Source organism: Bos mutus, chromosome 28 (assembly GCF_027580195.1).
Source record: "Bos mutus isolate GX-2022 chromosome 28, NWIPB_WYAK_1.1, whole genome shotgun sequence".
In the NCBI taxonomy this organism is placed as follows: Eukaryota; Metazoa; Chordata; class Mammalia; order Artiodactyla; family Bovidae; genus Bos; species Bos mutus.
In genome coordinates this window covers 10841152-10858927 of record NC_091644.1, presented here as the reverse complement: position 1 = coordinate 10858927, position 17776 = coordinate 10841152, and the positions used below count along the sequence as shown (strand labels likewise).

The 17776-nt window shown below is 56.9% G+C and overlaps 1 protein-coding gene across 5 annotated transcripts in view; it reads left to right on the top strand.

The window, feature by feature from the left end:
• Positions 1-3851: 3851 nt before the first annotated feature.
• ZMIZ1 (zinc finger MIZ-type containing 1) overlaps positions 3852-17776 on the top strand; it is a 150905-nt gene continuing 136980 nt past the window's right edge. For all 5 annotated transcript variants that reach the window (XM_070364790.1, XM_070364788.1, XM_070364789.1 and 2 more), the window contains exon 1: positions 3852-3938. The gene's annotated coding sequence lies outside the window, so the exon portion shown is untranslated. The remainder of the gene's footprint in view (positions 3939-17776) is intronic.

Genomic DNA, 17776 nt, shown 5'->3' with positions numbered 1-17776 from the left:
AGTCAGTGCTCTGGCCAATGTCAGGCTCTACAAGGTCAATGTGAAGCCTCTCTTGGCGGGTGAGTAGCTGAAGGAGTGATTAGTCCCTTTTTAGAGAGGAGATGGGGGCTCAGAGATGCCAAGTGACTTGCTCAAGGTCACCCAGCATTAAAGGGCAGAATAGGGATTCAAACTCAGCTCTACCCATCCGTGCCCTGGACCTTACCTCTGAGGACAGGGCCAGGCTCCAGTCCAGAATCTGGGCTCCCAACCCTTGGTGGCTTAGAGCACACTGGTCACTTAGCCATGGGCCTCTGGCCACTGTCACAGAGCTGTCACAGAGCCCCACATCCCGGATGCACCGTGGCATGGGCACCTCTGTCCTCCCGGAATCCCCAGTCGGCCCTGCGTGTCTCTGGGCCAGCCCCAGCCCCAGTCCACTTGGTCTGGAGCCTGCACTCAAGCCCACACCCAGGTGGGTCCTTCCTCCCAGGGGATCCCTAGAGGAGGAAGGGATGGGAAGGGGGTGGGGCTGGGAGAATCCATCTGGGTCCTGGGACAGTCCCCACCCCAAGTGACCTCTGCCAAGTCCCGGACCCAACCTCGACACTTTCTAGCCATTTCACCCCTGGCAACTCTACCCTCCCTCGGAGCTCACTGTCCTGCTCTGCAAAGAGGGAGCTCGTTCCCACCCTGCCCTGCCCTTGGGAGCGCCAGACATGAGATGAGAGTGGAAGTACATTTCAACCTGTGGTCTGCACACCTCCCCTTCTACCCCTCCTGCCCTCGCAGCCAGACGCGGCCTTGTAGTCGGGTGTCCCCCTCATCCAACCCAGAGGGAGAGTCCTGAGCTCAGCAGAGCCCTGTCTCTGGGCAGTGGGGACCCCATCCCTTGGGGAGCCTGGGTGGGCCCCACCACCCCTCTCAAGCCCTGAGTCTCAGGCTGCCCTCCGCTCCATGGCATGGAGGGCCTTTTAAGCAGAGCACACTCGCCTATGTGAATCTATGTCCTTCACAGTTGTGGTCTGGCCAGGCTGGGCGCAGACGTGGGATGCCTCTCCCAGTCTCCCCAGGTGGCCAGAGCCCCACAGGCGGTGAGGCTCACCTACGGGCACCCAGGGGGCCAGGGATGAGGGCGGATGACTTCACCTGAGTGTTCACAGCCCCGCCTGGACCTGAGTTCCTCACCTCCACCCCAACCTGTCTGTGCAGCCAGCGAGAGTGGGGCCCAGGGCACAGACCAGGGAGCCCGGGTGTCCAGTTGGTCATCTTGAACAAGCTGAGTCTGTGTGGACAGATCACCCACTCATGCCCGCCTCTGTTCTTATTACTTTTCACTCTGCATTACCTGTGTGACCTTAGGAAGCTACAGAATCTCTCTAGACCTCATGTGTAAATTGGGGGTGCTATTTAGTTTCCACTTCATAGCATTTTGCTGAGGGCTAAAGAAGTATCACAGGAATAGTCCCCAGTGTGGACCCAGTTCAGGTAAGCTCCTGGTCCTTTTCTCCTTCCCAGATGAGGGTCCAATGCAGGCTCACAGGGAAGGGTCCTATGAGCTCATAGTCCTAAGGCTCATAGTCCCTAATCAGGGCCTGAGTTCATATCCTGGTGACCCTCTGTGTGATACCCTTTCTGTGTGACCTTGGTCTATTTGCCTCTTTGCACAAGTCCAACAGCAAAGAACCAAGGATGGCTGGGGTGGAGAGACACGTATGTGTCGCCGTGAGCTGGAGCACCTCTTCGAGGCAGGATGGGCGGGCGTCATTCCTCGGGGCCGGGACATTGCTCACCGAGTGAGCGAGGACTTTCCGGCTCTGGCTTCTGTCTCAGCTGCCAAAATAATTATTTTCTCTTTGTCAGCGGGTCTGCGGCCAGCTAGCCTTTGGGAAAGGACTGAGCTGTGGCCGGTGGGGAAGCAGGAGGCTGATTCCTGTTCTGCCCCAGCCTCTGACTTGCTGTGTGACTCTGGGACGGGGGCAGGTGCTGCCCTCTCCAGGCCTCACTGTCCTCCTCTGTGAAATGGGAGAGTTGGAGTCAAGGGCCATTTGTGTCCCCACGGTGAGCAGAGTTTGGGGCCTGTCAGAGTCAGAGTCAGGCCCCAGAGACATTCTGTCCCCCATGTGGAGTAGGGGTGCTGAGCCGGGCTGTGGGAGCCCGAGGTTTAGGGGCCAGTGCTCCGTGGAGCCCAGCACCAGCTCCTGGAAGTAATTTCACCTCACCTAACACGGCTGGAAAGCGACCTGTGTGTCCGGCACTCAAATGCATTACCTTATGCTGTCTGTACCACTCCTTGAGAGTGGACCCCTCCTTATCGCTTTATCACCTCCCACAGATGAGGAAACTGGGGGCCAGAGCAGTTTAAGAAATTGCCTAAAGCCACATGGTAAGGGGATGAACCCAGGACTTGAACCAGATCATTTTTATTACAGTACTGAGCCCACTTCTTAAATATCAGGCCCTGGTGCCCCTTACTGAGGCCATAGGCACACACTTGGCTCCCTGGGAACCCTGCCCACTGCACAGCAGGTCTGACCCCTCCGCCAGTCACCAACACATGTGGGAACCCAGCCTTCATGTGGCCTGTGCACACCCACTCCCGTGGTAGCCACGGGCCTCATCCCAAGAGGCACTCAGCCCTGCTGGCAGGTTTCCCGTTTCTTAGAGGAGGGCACGCAGGTGCCGCGAGCATGGCAACCACCCGGAGCCACCCAGCGAGATGCTTTTGTAGCTGGGACTCCAACTCAGGGCTCTGTGGCTCCCACCCCACAGCCAGGACTCCAGAGAAGCTAGCCTGCCAGGGTCTGGGTCTGGGGTCTGGATCTGGCCCTTCTGGATTCTTGAGGGGCCCTGTGGGTGGGGAGGAGAGGGCAATATGGCTGGCCCATTGTGGAAATGGGGCAGGTGAACCCACTGCATTGGGGGGACAGAGTCTGGGGTCCTCATCCGCCCAGTGCCCCAGGGGATCCTTCCACTTCTGCCTTCTGCTCCCTCCACTCTGAACACCATTGTCTCTTGCCCAGACTCTAGGGGCAGCCTCCCCACTGGTTTCCCTGCCTCTTCCTGTCCCTTCTAAGCCCTTCTTCCTGGCATCCTTGGGGGATCTTCTCAAACTAGACCCAGGCTCACGCGGCTCAGCTGCTGAGACCCTCCCATCCACCCTTGCGATGGTCAGCCCTGCCTTCTGGCCCTCTCACCTCCCCACCTCCCTCCTCCACCACACCACCTTCTCTCAAGTACTCTGCTGAGCCAGGGTGTTTTCCCTATTTGGAGCCTTCACATATACTGTTCCCCATGCCTGGAACACTGTTCCATGCATCTTGGCCTGCCTCTCTCTGGCTCATCCTTCAACTTTACTTCCCCAAAGAGACAGCCCTGAACCTTGAGTCTATGCTGTGTCACCCTGGCAGATGCCACTTTTAATTATGTGTTGTTTGATTCTTTGCCTATTATGAGTCCCCACAAGGGCTGCTCTATGATCCTGTTTACAGCTCAGGGTGTTCGCTAAATGTTTCTTGAGTGAATGAATGGATATCAAGTGCGTTTGTCACCATAGGCCCTTAGATCCTCCCAGAAACCCTCGGAGAGATCCCTGTGATTCCATTTGCCGGGTGAGGAAACTGAAACCCGGAGCGGCCAGGAGCTTACCCACAGTCACACAGCCAGTAACTGGCAGCTGTGGGGTGTCGGGGGCCTCTTAGGGCCCCTTGGCATTAGGCCCCTTTTCCTCTCCATCCTTCAGATTCCCCATCTGTCCAGTGGAGATGATTTGATTTAGCCGACAGTGAACTTTCCAGCAGGTGGGTGGGGGTCTGTGGCCACAGGTCAGTTCTGGGGTCCCTCCTGGGAGTGGTCCCTGACCACCCTTCTCATTGCAGGAGAATGGAGCTGGAGTGAGGCGGAGGAACCGCCAGCTGCTGACCGGCACGTGGGACGCTGGTGATTCACGGGTCACTGAGGTAGGTGTGCAGCCGGGCTGGTGGGGGCGGCTTGGCCTGGATGCTCGAGGAAGGGGCAGGAGGCGTGTCCTGAGTGGGGGAGGTGCTGGCCCCAGTGCCCTGGCCTTTGACTGCTGCACAGCCTGGGTGGGACTGGATGCAGCCCCCACCCCACCCCCACTGAGATCTCATTGGTCCTCAAAAGGACTTCTTGGGGCCTCTTAGGCCTAGCCTGTGTCTACAGTGGCTGCCCGGCAGGGGTGGGAGATGCACGCAGGAAGAGGGACGGTCTGACGTCCCCAACCTTAGCTCAGCAGCCCTGTCTGTACCACTCAGCCCCGTGGCACAGGGGCCTCATGTGCCAAGCAACATGGCAGCCACACAGCAAGAGGCGGGATGGGCAGAGAAGCCTGTTCACTGAGATGGGGGCCATGGCTGCCCCACCCTCTCTCTCCCACAGTCCCCTGAGCACCCACAATTCTGGGGTCAAAGTGCCTGCATGCAAATCCTGGCCCTGCCTCTCATCCACCATGACCCTGTGTGGTTCCTTTGTGCCTCAGTTTACCTGCCTATGAAAGAGGGCTGGGCACCATGCCCCTGACCCCACATGTGCACTGGCGCAGCTGGACACAGCCAACGCTCAGGATCTGGCATTTCCCTTGCTTCTCGAACACCTCCATTCCCACCAACCATGCCAGGATGGACACCAAGTGGTCATTCAGCCTGATGAGGCGGTTTGGGCCCCCAGGGAGCTCCCAGAAGCAGCTGGAGCCCGAGGGTCCCAAGCTGAGCCTCCCAGGCCTGCCTCGGCCCCGACACCAGCGTGTCTCATCACAGAGTGGCTTTTCAGGGTTGATGACACTTGGCCCTGTGCCAGAGGGCCACCCATGTAATCCCTCTTTATTCGGTGGCTCCCAACCCAGAGATGAGAGGCTGTCTCAGAAATGCTGACTTGGGCCAGGACCCTTTGTCCCAAGGCTCTGGGGCCCAGCCAGGCGAGCTCGAGTCTTCGTCCTGGTGGGAGGCCCCGCCCGATGGTCTCCCCGCTGCTCTCAGCATCTCTCCTGAGACCCCAGTGCTCCCAGGTACCCACACTCAGACGAGCCCTGGGGATCCTCTGTGCTTCACTCAGGCGCTGGAACCAGGGAGCAGACTCTGATCTCCCTTCCTGCCATAGGAAATCCTGGCTTCCTCCTATCCTCCTCGTGACCTTGGGCGAGTCCTTTCACTTCCGTGAGAATTCTCATCTGAACGAGGATAATTATACCAACATTGCTGAGAGGGCTGTCAGGAGGATGCTTAAAAACCTGGAATATTCCAAGTGTTACAGCTGGGTGAGAGTCGGCTGTGGACCAGGCACTGTGCTCCGTAAATGCATATTTCCCCACTCAGTAATCCCATGTGGAGGTGTGTTTAATGCCTCATTCTCTGGAGGCTCAGAGCGGTTAAGAAACCTACCGAGCTGTAAGTGGTGGAGTGGGGATTTGAACCAGGAGAGATACCTTAGAATTAAGCAGCCCACGATGCCTTAGAGATCAGGGGCAGAGCCACAGGGCAGGCCCAAGGTGGGTGCCCAGGAAACAACCCCATTTCTGCCGGGCAGCCTTTGTCCAGCCCTCCACGCCTGGTGGCCCTCTCAGGAGCCAGTGGGTGGCCCCTGAGGGCTGGTGGCCTGTCCCTCCCCACAGGACCTACCGGCAACTCGATCAGGCTAGGGGAGCCCATTGCTAATTGTGAGGTAACCTTTGAAATTCTCCTTCACGGTGGGTTCTCTTTTCGGATGTTTTTCAAGGTAATTCATTCCCTTTCCAGAAATTGCTGGTGGAGGAGCATTAGGCAGCTGGTAATTAATCATAGGAGCGGCTTGGAGTTTATTCTTTAAAAAAAAAAAAAGGAGGAGGATAGAAAGCCTTGGTGGAAAAAAGAAAAGGAAAGAAAACCGTTCCAAGGCGAGGGTGGTAATCAATACCTCGGTGTCCTAGAAACGGCTGGGGATGGGGGTGGCAGACGTGCGGCCTTCTCCCGTCCTTCCCGGGGCTGGCAGATGGTCAGTGCCTGCAGCGTCACCAGTGAGGCTCTGCCTTTGACCATCAGCCCCCAGTGTGACTCTAAGCAAGTCTCTGCTTCCCCCTAGTCTCACCTTTGACCTATAAAATGGGCGAAAGTCAAGTTGTCAGACTAGGAAGGAATTTTAAACGATCCGGGGCATATCCGAGTTCCCCAGCACATGGTCATTGCCTGGTTGATGGTTTATCAATTGAGTGCATAAATGAATGAATGATTTTCTTGGGTCTTTATTAGTAGTCATCAGTCAAGGAGGGGATCCTGTAGGACACTGATTCTCTGGTTCTGTTCTAATGTAGAGTGAAAGCCGGGGTGATTGGCTGGCTGTGTTACTTTCCAAGCCAATGATGAAAGGACAGTCTTGACTGACAGACTCTGGCCAGCAGAGCTCAGGCCCCTCGGCGGCAACCTCACTGAGGTGTCCTCAAGTTCAACTTTCCAAGAGTCTGAGCTGTCTGGAGACTTTTTTTTAAGCTGCTTTCTGAGGAGGTAGTGAGTTCCTCGTCACTAGAAACTATGCAAGCTGTGGCACTCAGGTAGCAGACTGAGGGGCTCAGAGCTTTCCTGAGTTTGGGGGAGAGCATGAGGCTCCCCAGGATGGACACCGAGGAAGCTGGACTGGCAGAGAGGAAAGCCTCTCCCCCTGGAGCTCCTTCCCAGGGCCCCCAGCGGAGACTGAGAAAGGGGCTTGTCCGCGCAGGATTCTGAAGCTTTGGAGCCTGTTCCCTGGAGGGAAGGAAGGTGTGCTGAGGTGTGTGTGCCAGTGTGTGCCCCTGAACCGGTGTGAGGCGATGTGTGTGTGATTAGCTAGGCTACGTATGAGGGTGTGAAGTGTGTGAATATGTGTGAGTGTGCAAGAAAAGGAGAGTGCCCCCTGTGTGTGGGTGCCCCCACCCACGCGTGCGGCTCCCAGCAAGACCTTGGCACCTCAGGCCATCCCCATACATGAGGCCTGGCTTCAGCCGCACATTCAGACTGGCCAGATGGGCCCTGCTGACCATGCCAATGCCTGAGTCTAGGCCTAAGAGTGGGTGGGTGCAGCCAGGCCCCCGGGGGGAGGCAGGGGTCTGCTTGGGTAGTCCTCTGAACAGCCTGACCAACTTGGCCCAGTGTTTTCACTTCTCTCCTTGGCCTGCAAATCCAGCTCGTGTGTGTGTGTGTGTGTGTCTGTCTCTCTGTTTGCCCGCCCTCCGTGTCTTTGTCTCTTTCTGTCTGATTCTCTCTGTGCGGGCTCCTCTCACCTGCCCAGCTCCCCTCTCTTCTCACAGTGGCAGTCCCACAGCCCCATTGCCTCCCTCCCAGCTCTGCGTCATCGCTTCCGTCATCCCAGGGCTCCGCAGAACCGAGACCTCCCAGGCTCCGAAGTGCCTACCTTTCCCCCTGTTTGCCCAACTTTGGCAACACACAGCTCCCTCCCACCTTTCTCTTCAGGGTATCCAAGGCAGCAGCCCACAGTCCTGCTGCTTGGAGGCTTTGAGCCATGTGTGATGAGTCCCCCCTCTCCTACCCGCTGGGGATGACCACCATCCCATCCCCATGGACCCTCACTGTGCCAGCCACTCAGGATGGAGCCTGATCTCCTGGCTGAGATCTGCCCCCATGGCTGCCCCTCTGTGCCGTCCTGGGCATACGTCCTGGCCACAAGCTAGGGCAGGGGAGAGGGGGGAGGCCTGCGTCCACTAGCAGAGGCAGCTGGAAACCCAGCATTTCCCTCCAGCACTAATGAAATTCTTGCTATAATTAGAAGTGAGGTGTCCAGGAGCTGGCTGCCTGGCGGGAGCGGGTGTATGCTCATGAATAAATAAATTGTCCTTTTCCGAGGAGAGAAGGAGCCAGAGGGTGGGCTCCTGGAGAACTGCAGGCCTGGAGGGTATCTGTGACCTGTGAGGTGGGCGATGGGCGCTAGTGGTTTCCACTCATCTGGATGCCCTTAGCGTCTTTCTGAGTCCCCATCCCTGGCCAGCCAGTCTTCCTGTAAGTGCCATCTGTGTGCCAGGCCGACTCAGCCTGGCATCAAGGCTGCCACCGTCTGGCCCCAGCCTCTTTCACGGCCACACCACACACTAGCTGCCGGCCAGCGTCCTGAGCTGCAGCTCCACTGTGCTGCCCCCTCCCCATCGTTATCACCTGTCACCAGGCTGCACCTTTCTTCTGCGCTTGCTCCTGCCTCCAGAGCCCTTGGCCCTGTTGCTGTAGAGCTGGACCTTTTCGGAGCCTTCCTCAAGCTGCGCTTCCCCCCTCCCCCCAGGGATGGACATGGCCTGGTCCCCCGGGGACTTCAAGGCCCCCAGTCCTCAGAGGCCCTGGTTGTTTCCACCCTAAGCTCTCCACCATCTCCTTCTGCTCTGATGCCCTGCAGGGTGCTCAGCAGACCGCTGGGCACATCATCTTTTATTTTGTATTCATTACATGTTGGGATAATAGCATATTGGATGTTTTATACTCTTTTCTCATGCTCAGTCTTCGAAGGCTGTTGTGTATCTAATGCGGAGAAGACGTTTCAGACTTCGGTGGTCAGTGGCCACGTGTGGTTCTTAGCTGCCGTAGTTGACCACGTGCAGCCTTGGTGACCCCGGTTTTCTGGTTCACACGGGGGGAAACTGAAGCAGGGGAAGGAAGTTTTGCAGATGAGAGTTTGCAAAGCCAGTGTGCTCTCTGTAAGACAAGGCTGCTGCCGTCCTGCTGTTCAGAATAAAGAACTGGGCACGTCGCACTGGTCAGAAAGGTAAAGCGAATCAGGCAAGACTGTAGCCCATACCCAAGTGACTGAACCTCAGTAAGGCTAGGGGAGAAATTATGAGGGTTCCATTCCCCCCAAAAGGGGTTCAGCAATTGTGAGCTTCCCCACCTCATCCCCAAACAGCCCCAGACTGAGGTGCCTCTCACAGGCTATGCCACGATAGGGGCCAGTCCCTGCCCCCGTCACCCCCAGCTTCTTTCCAACCTCTCTAGAAAACAGGGTTGGGGGTTGGAGCCCAGGAAGGGAGGACGCCCCTGTCGTCCACCCCCTCCCACATCATCCAGGATGCAGTCTGAATTGCAGAGGCGCGCGGCGGGTGTACCTGTGAACCCAGAGGTTCCCCACAGGGTCAGGAGACGGTGGAGCAGGGCCAGCTCCAGGCACAGGAGCTGGGAGAAGGGAGTTGTCTCCCTGGAGCCTGGCCCTGCCCCTGCCCACCCGGAGGGGCTCCAGCCCCACCGTCTGGAGCTGACTTTCCTCTTTGTCACCCACGGCCCTGGCAGCTGCACTTTGCTGCCTGCTCAGTTGACAGTCGCACTCTTGTTTGCCTCCACTCTGGCGCTGTGGCAGAAAGTCAGGAGTTTCAGGTGCTGGCCCCCCTCCCTGCTGGAGTGAATGCCCCTTGAAGACTCAGGGAAGCTCTGAACCACGTCCACAAGGTCCTGGGATGCATGCTAAGTTGCTTCAGTCGAGTCCGACTCTGTGCAACCCCATGGATTGTAGCCCGCCAAGCTCCTCTGTCCATGGGATTTCCCAGGCAAAATTACTGGAGTGGGTTGCCATGCTCTCCTCCAGGGGATCTTCCCCACCCAGGGATCGAATCCGAGTCCTTTTGTCTCCCATATTAGCAGGCAGGTTCTTTACCACTAGCGCCACCTGGGAAGCCCAAGGTCCTGGTATGCCAGTGCTAAACGGCAGCAGGAAGCCAGCAGGCACCAGGGCTGTGTGCCCTCAGCTTCCTCGGGAGATGGCAAGGAGGTTTTGTCCGGCGTGCCGGTTTTGAATGTGTTGGGCAGGCTGTGTCAAGAAGGACTCTGAGGCTGTGCCCAGGTTGTGAGGAATAGTATCGTGCGCTGCTTGGTGCATATGCGCCCTTTCAGCCCCGGCTCCCTGACCATCGCGTCTATTTGTCAGATGTGTCCACTCTGAGCCATGGCCAGTGGGGGTGTGGGGAGGAGGCGGTCACCTCAGTGTGGTCCCACAGCTGTCGGTCTGCCGTGGCTGCTGTGTGGACGGAGCTCAGGGAAACTTCTAGAGTCCCCAGGTTATGAGGACCACAGAACGCCCCTAGAGAGCTGACTGGGGAGCACCAGCCCCTGTCTGCCATACTCCTCTGGTTACTGGAGAGCAGGGGGCGTGCGGGAGCCCCTCCCTGTCTCCCCTGTCAAGTGCTTGTCGCCCTTCTTCAGTTCCAGTTCGGGAAGTGGTGCGTGTTGCCTTACGCTGTTTGGGACCCTTCGTTGCCATCCTGAGGCGTCCTTGGGGGCCTGTTTCAGTACGTGTGGGGGCATCTCTGCTTCGTAGCCTCCGTGGAATGCTCCCCGGTGCCTCTCCGTCTGGCCCACGCTTCGGTCGGTGGACGGTCTAGCATGGGACAGCTCTCTCCAGGTGGTCCCTGCTGCGCTCCCTTCCCCACCCGAGTCATCCCCCACCCTTGTCACTGTCTGGCTGAGCCAACCCCCTTCACCCCCCTGTTCCCACCCCCAACAAATGCCCTCAGCTGAGGCCCCTAGTTGTCCCCTGCCTGGCAGCTCTGATGACTGAGCCAAGAGGACTGTAGTGAACTAGAACCTGGAAATAATCTGGACCATTTTCCTTATGTGTGGAAGAAACACAAGGAACACTCTTGCACCCTTTATCCAGCTTATTTTCTCCCCAGTCACAGCTCCAGGAAGGTTGTTCAAGGTCATCCCTGCCTGCCAAGATCCTCCAGCGGCTGCTTGCCCACCTCTGCTGCTGGAGAGCTCACCACCCGTGGGCCGACTGGTGTCTGTGCGTACAGCACACAGTAGGACGTGCACTTAAGCAGGACAGACACGTGGAAAGTCGCTCAGCCGTGTCCGACTCTTTGCAACCCTATGGACTGTAGCCCGCCAGGCTTCTCTGTCCATGGGATTCTCCAGGCTGAATACTGGAGTGGGTTGCCATTTCCTTCTCCAGGGGATCTTCCCAACCCAGGGGTGAAACCTGAGTCTCTTATGTCTCCTGCCCTGGCAGGCAGGTTCTTTACCACTAGCACCACCTGGGACAGACACTTTGGGGCTCAAATCCCTGCTCTACCTGATCAAGTGGGTGAGTCTAGACAAGTTACTTTGTCACTGGTTCCCTCTGTTTCCTCATCTATAAGTGGGGAGAAACCCACTCGCCTGCAGGGATGCTGCGGGGCTGGAATGCAGCAATGGTAGGCTTCCCTGTTGACTGTAAATAGATGCCCTGAGAGAGACGCCCCCACCCCTCAGCACTGGACCATCTGCTTGAGGTTGGCGCCTGTTAGATGCAGGACCTAGATACTTCCCTTCTCCAGCGATGCTGGCCTTCTGAGTCCTCTCTGGAGCTCTGGGGTGGGAACTGTCAGGATGACACTTCAATATGGCTCTTCTCCAAAGCGCCAACACACACAGACCAGGGGGCACTTGTTTAAATGCCTGTTCTTAGGCCTCTCTCTTGGAGTCTGATTCTGTGAGTTAGAGTTGGGTTTTGGACTCTGAATTTCTAACCAATAACCCATACAACACCTGCAGTCAGGACAGTCTGGAACACACGGATGCTGGTCACAGGAAGCTGGCCAAGAGGTAAGGCCGTGGACAGTATCACAGCCTCACTGGGTGGACTTAGACAAGCCCTGTCCCTGTGTGTGGCTGTTTTCTCATGAATAAACCCGGGGTTTAGATGATCTGTAAAGGCTCTTCCTGCTCTTAAAAACCCTGTGATAATCAGAAGGACATTTCCTGGTGTCCCGTCTGCCAGGCTCCCAAGTCACATCTGTGAGTTTCAGCCCCATTCCTTCTGGCCACAGAGCGTTCAGGGCAGCAGCCACCCACCAGCCCCAGAGCCCTAGGGACAGAAAAGCTGTTCCCTGGGTGCGATGGGCCATTTAGTGGCGATTCCCCTGGGCCTTGCAGGAGGCCTTAGATCAAGAGGCATCTGCAGATCTGAACTCTCTTCCCTGAGCTGAACTAGCCCCTTAGCCTGGTCCTGGCTGAGCGAGGCAGGGGAATGGGGTTGTCTGGCTCCTCTGAGGGACCTTGGCGCTTTATTAGTTAACCCACATGGATACATGGAATGTCAGTACTAGAAGAAGGGCCCTGTGGAACCCTTTCTTTTTTATAGCTGGGGAAACTGAGGCCCTGGGTGGAACATGCCTGGCCAGGGAGAAGAGGGAAGCAGGTGCAGAACCAAGCCTCTTGGCTTGTGGTCTGGTCTCTGGGCCACACCAAGCCACCCACCACCCCTCTCCTTAAAAAGTCCATCTGAGATGGGTAGGCCTGCCAGGCTTGAGCCCTAAATCAGCTCCTGGGAAGAGATGAGGGCTGTCTTAGGACAGGGACCAGGGAGCTAGCTGCTCCAAACATTGGGCCCTTTTGGAACCACACTGCTATACTGAAACAACCACCCCCGCTCTGCCCCAAGTCTTCCTGCCCCAGCCAAGGACGCCCTGTGGAAGGTTTCCAGGAATATCCACGCAGAGGGCATTGTGCTCCAGAAACGACAAGGCTCTCCATCCCAGATTCCCTCCCATTTTCCACTCACTGGCGCTCTGGAGAATTAATAAGGAGAGGTGAAAAACCAGCCCTTGCTCTAATAAGACCTCGTTTGAGTTGGCTGGGCCCTGGCAGGTGGCAGAGGAGGAATTATTCCCCCCCAAGGCCTTCACCCCCTGTCTGGGATGATGTCAGAACTGGGGCTCAGGGTCTGGGCTATGATCCTTTGACCGCTGGCAGCCTGCTCGCATCGCCAGTCCTGGTGTGGGCTGGGGCCGGTGGCTCTGTCCCTCCCTGGGCCCAGAGCCCGGCCGGGTCCTTGGTTCACGCCAGCACCTGGCAGAGGGCCCTTGCACAGGCTGATCCTCCCCGCAGCTCTCCATCTGCAGTCAGTAAGGTGTTAGTATTTAGCAAGCACCTACTCCTTGTGTGGGTCTGTGCCTAGCTGCTGGGGTGATAAGGAAGCAGAAGACCCCGTGGCAGCCCTCAGGTGGCCCACGGTCTAGGCCAAGACACACATGCAGAGGACAAATGAATGCTACCCAGTGCCTCTGGCACCAGGAGGGCTTATTGCTGAGTAAGGGTTCTGGAAGACTTCCTGGAGGAGGCTGAATGGAGTCAATAGATGGTCAAAGGCTTTCAAGGATTTCAGGTAGGGCTGGGGTGAGGCAGGAAAAGCCATACCCTTAGGTTGTGTGTGGTCCAAAGCAGGACCCTAGATAGATAGATGCCTGTGTGTGAGTGTGCTTGTGCCTGGAGTTGGGGGAGGTGACATTTGTACCAGTGCCCAGCATACAGGCCCACAGACAGTCTACCACACCCAGGCCCTCTCCTGCCTCGGGAGGCAGCAGGGAGGCCCGTTGGATGGAGTAGGGCTGTGGCTCTGCTGTGTGCTCAGGCCTGGCACTGTGTGCTCAGGACTGTGCACCCATTAAGTGGGTGAGCAGCACAGAGTAGCTGTCCTTTGAGGGTTGTGGAAAGGAACACGTAGTAGGTGCTCAGTAGATGCAGATTGAATGAAGGCTACATGATGCACACTCGAGCATCAGCCTAGTGACTGAGAACCCAGGTCAGGAGGCAGCAGGGACAGAGAGGTGGGGGCACAGCCGGGGGACAGGGAGCAGAGCCTGGAGCAGCCCAGCAGAATTCCTTAGCATCCTGGATAGCTGGTGCCCACCAAGGGCTCGCTCTGGGACCTGCCCAAGTGGAGATGTGGTGGGTGAAGACCCTCGGGGCCTAGCTGCAGGGCAGGGGGAGCCTCCCTGGGGCGCCCCTGTACATGGTGTTCAGTGCACGCCCCAGAGCAGAGGACAATGACTGCATGCCACACCTCTGTTGCTAAAAAGCAAAGAACAACCAAGCCATGGGGCCCTGTGACAGCAATAATAAGGACAGTGTCACAGGCGAGGCAGCATCTCCGTTGATCCCAACACCGTCTTGTGAAGTGTCGTCTCCATGTTGGGGATGGGGAAACTGAGGCAGGGGGAGGCCAGGAAAACAGTCAGTCTCCAAGTGGCAGAGCCAGGGTGGGGCTCGTGTTGTCTGACCCTCCTGGACTCCACCCTGTCCTGCCTCCCCGGGCTCACCCCTATCAGCCCTTACTGTCCCTGTGGTTCCCAAAGCCTCTGGAGCATCTTTTTGGACACAAAGAAGAAGGAGGGTGCAAACTCTTCGAGAGATCGTTTGAAGTCTTTCATTATCGATCTTTGCACAGGTCGTTCCGGCACCTTCCCAGCTCCGTGGGAAGATGAACGCCCAGCGGTTAGAGAATGGGCCCTTCCCCTGAATCAGTCTTTTGTAACGGAAATAATTTATCTGCCAGCCTTTGGTGCCCAGCAGTTTGATAATTCAGGTGTTGAAATGGTAATGACCACGGGGCCAGCCTGGGGAAGAGGCTAGTGAGTCAGACGGGAGATTCAATAGGAATTAAAGGCATTTAATCTCAATGCAATATGATTTTCTCAAACATGCCGCCTCTGCACCAAGAATGAGCTAACTGGAAACACCACGATGTCTCCAGCGGGGGCTGATGCTGGGCTTTCTGAAAAGCCAGTGGCACCAGGCCTGCCTGGCTCCCCCAGAGAGGGCCTGGGCCATGGAGCTTCTGAGAAGTGGCTGGAGCTCGGTGGGCTGTGAGTGTGGAAAAGGACACAAAGAATCAGGGAGTAGTCAGAAAATCCCTCAGGCCCCAAGGACAACTCTGCTGGTTTTTTTAAAAATATTAATATGCATAATTTTATTTATTTATTTTTTTGGCTGTGTTGGTTTTCATTGCTGCACAGGCTTGTCTCTAGTTCTGGTGAGGGGGGCCACCCTCTAGGTGTGGGGCACGGGCTTCTCATTGGGGTGTCCTCTCTTGCTGCTGAGCACGGGCTCCAGGGCATACGGGCTTCAGTACTTGCTGCTCCTGGGCTTGAGAGCACAGGCTCAGTAGTTGTGGCGAACCAGCTTACTTGCTCTGTGGCATGTGGGATCCGCCTGGACCAGGGATAGAACCCACGTCTCCTATATTGGCAGGCAGATTCTTTACCACTGAAGCCCCAAGCCACTGCTTTTTTTAGGGGCTGAGAAGGGGATCTCTTGGAGAGTAATAAGGAGAAATTTTAAGAATAGACTTTGATCAGCAAAAAGAGCTAGTGACTTGCCCAGGGTCACCCAAACAGGACTTAAGTCCTTGTCCTTGCTGTTAATCATGATGGTATATTGTTCTCTGTGTGTGTGTGTGCGTATTGGGGGAGTCTTAATGACAGCTGTGTGAACTTTATATGCATTATCTAATTTAATACTTATAGAGCCTGCTTTGCGAATGAGTGAACTGTGGGATAAAGAAGTTAAATAGCTCGTGCAGTCCCTGGGAGCTAGGGTCAGAATTTGAACCCGGCTCCACCTGACTTTCAAGCCTGAGTCCTCAGCCAGACACAAGACACAGAGCACTCACTCTGGGTCTTGCTGGGGAAGAGCCCCCCACCAACCAAGAAGATCGGAGGGGGCTTCATGGAGGTATGTCAGTTCCATCTCTGACAGTCAAGTATCTTTCAATCTTCAGGTCCTGAGCTGTGTAAGGTCAGGGCACCTGACCCCCAAAAGCTCTTCCTCTTCATCATAAAATGAGGAGAATGGGGCCTCCTCACCAGGGCCTGGAGGATGGGTCACATTGTAGATGCATTCTCCAGATTTAGCCGGGCTTCTGAAGCTGCCAGCACAGCCATCGTCAGGCCTATGTGTATCGGGGCCCAGATCCCTTCCCAGCATCTACTCAGGTAGTTCTCACAGCCAGGATGGGCTGAGCTGCAGGCCATGCCCAGACACATGGAGAGGGCAGGAGAAGGCTGAGACAGAGTGGACAGAAGTGGCCCTGGGGAAGACCGTGTGCGCAGCCAGTCCTGGCCACCCAGGCATTGGCTCCAGAGAGGGGTGTAGGAGGAGCAGCGTGATGAGGCCCCCAGGCTGAATCCCACCTCCGTCTGATGGGTGTCAAGGAGCTAGTGAAGCTACGGATCTATAGATGAATACAACTGTGTCGTTTCTCACCAAGCTTTCCTCAAATCCATTGTGTCAGGGAGCCCTGCTCCCCCGGGTTCTGGCAGGAAAGGGGGTCACGTCGACAGCCCCTTTGTAGCTCAGATGTCCCACAGCACGTCTGGGCTTTAAAATCCGAATGCACTGGGCACTGAGGTTGGAGAGTTCAGAGTTCATCCAGAAATAGGGGCAGAGGGCGAGGACTACACAGAAACCAGGCAGCACAAAGATACCAAAATGTGGTGTTCTGGAGACCCCAGATGCACAGGCTGGAGGAGCCAGGCAGATCCCACCTGCCCCAGACGGGGAAACTGAGGCCCAGAGACAGGAAGAGGCTTGTCCCCGCAGAGCTGGGTGTGGCAACTCCTGCTCTGGCCCGCCCTCCCTGGGGTGGTCCCCACCTCCCTCTCTGTCTAACGTTCCTCCCATTGGCTCTCCCTAAGCATGAGCAGGAGGTGAGGGATGAGCCGGGTGGAGAGGGAGGATCAGTGTGTCTCACCTGGGGCACCTCCCTAGGCCTTGGGGGCACAGAACCAGGGGTGCTTGGGAAGGGGTAGAGAAGGCCAGCTTCGCAGTGCACTCTGAGACCCCCAGCTCCATGTCATAGCCCCATGACCATAGAGAGGTTTCTAAACTTCTCTAGGACTCAGTTTCCTTATCTGTAAGATAGGAAGGTCAGACAGCTCACGAGCTGGTTCTGCGGCTGAAAAGTGGTCACGATGCCTGGCTCATAGGTGTGCGGTGGGGCTCAGCTGTCGTCACCATCATGGAGGGATGTGGGATAGGGGGGCAGCTGCAGGGCAGTCCCATTTTGCCAGGGGACTCAGTTGGGAATCTGCCAATCCGATCTGAGGTGTTCTTTCTTCACTGATAATCTGATGGCACTGGGAAACCTCTTCTCTCTGTGGACCTCAGTTTCCCCATCTGTCAGCAAGACGGTAGGACTAACTGATGTGGGAGCCAGAAGGCCAGGGATTGGTGTTTATGGAGTGGGATCATTGGGTGCATCTGCTGCTAAAGCCATACAAACTGCCGGGGACCTGCAGCCAGAGCTGTCTCGGAGCAGGGCCCTCAGGGATCCAGCGAGGTCCCTCTGTGGGCCTGGAGCTCCGCTGACCGGCTGAGGGCTCCCAGCTGCGGCAGGGTCTGCAATCGCTCTCTCCGTACAGCTGATTGGTGGAGCGTGGGCCTGCTCACAGCGCCTGGCAGGGACCGGTAAATTGAAAACATGATGTTTCCTGTCGGAGGCCAGTGCAGGGCTGGACTCGGTGTGGCCTTGGAAAGCTGGCCTCGCTCTCAGGAAGCCCTGCTCCCCACAGCACCGCCACAAAAACAGTGGAAAAGTGAAGCCTTTTCAAGTCTGTGTTTCCACTGTAAACAGGGGGAGAAAGCTGGCCCCTTGCCTCCTGGCGCTGCTGGGCCCGCCTCCTCCACCCGGCGCTGGCCTGCCCAGTCTTTGGAGGCGCCTCAGCTGCCCCTCTGCCCCCAGCAGTGCCCCTTTGATCAGAGAAGCCCCGTGCCCGGAATTCACGAAGCCTTCTGAGTTTAGTTCAAGCACACCAGGACCTAGCAATCCTCAGCATCCATCCAGTGAGGCCAGCAGAGTAAAAGCAAAACAGCGGTGCACGGAGAGGCGCAGGACTCACCCAAAGCCACCCAACACATAAAGAGCAGCCCTGGTCCCTCCCTCTTGCCTGAAGTGACTTCACGTGGAGGCTCGCGTGGGGGAGGGCGCGTGCCCGAACCGAGTGTCAGCGTCAGTTCTCAGCTGTCCGACTCTGTACAACCCCAGGGATGGGTCGCTTGCCAGGCTCCTCTGTCCGTGGGATTCTCCA